Source organism: Pipistrellus hanaki, assembly GCF_964339955.1.
Source record: "Pipistrellus hanaki genome assembly, chromosome: 7".
NCBI classification, from domain to species: Eukaryota; Metazoa; Chordata; class Mammalia; order Chiroptera; family Vespertilionidae; genus Pipistrellus; species Pipistrellus hanaki.
In genome coordinates, this window is record NC_140509.1 from 17,080,957 (window position 1) to 17,083,406 (window position 2,450).

Below are 2,450 nucleotides of genomic sequence, written 5' to 3' on the forward strand. Positions count from 1 at the left end.
TTCAGTAAACTGTTTTGTGAAACATGAAAGGGTGGTTTCTATTAACTTTTGCTCTTTCCCGGAGCAAAGAGTTGAGGTAAAGTCATCATTGTCAAATCCCTGTTATCTAATGATTGACGTGTCATTTAAAAATATGTTTCAAACTAGAAAAAGGCATGAGAGAATAAAAATCCATATGTACAATATATATTTATTCACCAATTATGTTGTAAGGCCTCTCCCTTGAGTCTGCTGATAAAAATTTCCCATCTTCTTCCTGGCATAAATGACACAAAAAATAGTTCATCTAAGATGTTCAGATGTCTAAGATGTTCAGCTTCAGGCTCTTTCAATAACATGAAAAAATTCCACAAACAATCTGAATGAAGAGTCATTCTAGATCATGTTGTATACTTTCCAATCTTCATTATTGTCTGGTTTATACCAAATGCAAAGGCAATTTCTGTTTTCCTTATTGTTGTAGTTTTAGCAAATTGTCTTTACAGCCTTTCTAATATATCCAGTTTGTTCATTGCACTTTCAATATAAGAAATGTCCAAACTTACAGAGAATTTTTGTGCATTTATTTGAGCCAAACTGATGACAATTGCCGGAAAGCCAAAATCTCAATGGACTGAGAAAATGCTCCAGAGAATGGTAGTTTTGCACCCTACTAGACATCTTAAATGCTATTGTTGCTTTTTTTTTTTTTAACAGATAGCATATATTGATAGATGTTATTTAAGTGTTGACAGAGCTGGGTTAGACTTTTATTTTGAACTTGAACAAAAAGAAAACCCTGCTCCTCAATATGCAAAATCCTAAAAACAAGGAGATTCAAGCATAGCACACACACACAGGCTTGCATGCCCCCACACACAGACAAAAAATAAAACTTTGCTGGATTTCTAAAAATGGACCATAATTTGGTGCGTGCTCACACACACACACACACACACACACACACACACACACAATAGACAAATAAAAGGAACAGAGGTTCTCTGTTAAAACCAATGAGATAAGGTGGGAAAATAATAGATTTGGATAACAAATGCGGTTTACTTTCTGGGTGAATAAAAATGGTGCTAAAAGAATAAAAATGAAGAGATGAAGCAGAGGAAGTTATTAAATAGTATGAAAGCTTATCTGAGCAGGAGCAGAAGCAAACTTAAATCTTCAGATTAAAATGTATCATTGAATTCTAGGCAACACAGATAAAAGGAGTATATACACTATTGGGAAATAAAGACCACTAACTCAGAATTAAAAAAAAAAAAATGTTACTGTTTCTTAGAACAGCATTATAGGAAGATAGGAGGGAGTATTCACAAGTCAAAGGTGATGACCATCACCACCCACTTTCTAAGCACATCAAATTATAACCATTTACAAAGTACCTGAGCAAACTTAAGTTTTGCATTATGATCAGCACAGAAGGAAGGGTATTGGGACATCCCGGTAGTAAAAATGATTCTTTGTGATGCTCAGCAAGGAGGGGACAATGGGTTTCATATTTATAAATTAGCTTCCAAAAGCTCATAGAAAAGAGAAACTGATGTACATGTAAAAGAAATCATTTATTTGTCCAGGAAAATACTGTAAGTAAACGACTTGTCCAGAGGAATAAAATTCTATATAGCAAAAGGCAAATCAACCACATAGTGGAATGACTGGTCTCTATGATGCACATTGACCACCAGGGGGCAGATGCTCAATGGAGGAGCTTTCTCCTGGTGGTCATTGTGCTTCCACAAGGAGAGTGTCACTCAGCTAGAAGCACTGAGCTGGTGAGTGCAGTGGTGATGACAGGAGCCTCTCCTGCCTCTGCAGCAGTGCTAAGGATGTCCAACTGTCAGCTTAGGCCTGCTACCTGTGGGAGTGAGCCTAAGCCATCAGTCAGACATCGCCTGAGGGCCCCCAGACTACCAGAGGGTGCAGGCCAGACTGAGGGAAACCCCCCCCCCCCCCCGCCCGTGAGTGCACGAATTTTGTGCACTGGGCCTCTAGTTTGCTATTGTAATTTTCAATTTCTAGCATTCAGGAAATGAAGTTCTATTAATTACAGCAGGGCTGTTTTCCTTAGTGATGCTTAGATATATCCTGGTAAGATTTCAGGGTACCAGAAATAGAAGAAAAATATTAAGAGCTTTCAGAAAGAAGAAAAATTATTTTATTTCCTTAGAAATGATTTTATATGACTAAATATAATAATGAGTTATCTTTTTTAAAACTCAATTCTTTAAAACTTGTCCTATAAGACATTAATTTAATTTTTATAGTGAATACATAATAATGTAACAATTTATTTGGTTTGAGTATGGAATAAATATGATGAGTATCCCTGTGTGTGTGTCTGTGTGTGTGCATGTGTATGTATGAGGTTTTTATTAAAATGAATTCCTATAACCAAAATAAATAAATAAATAAAAAAGAAAGAGAGGAAGAAATGAAAGCCAAAGACAATGCTA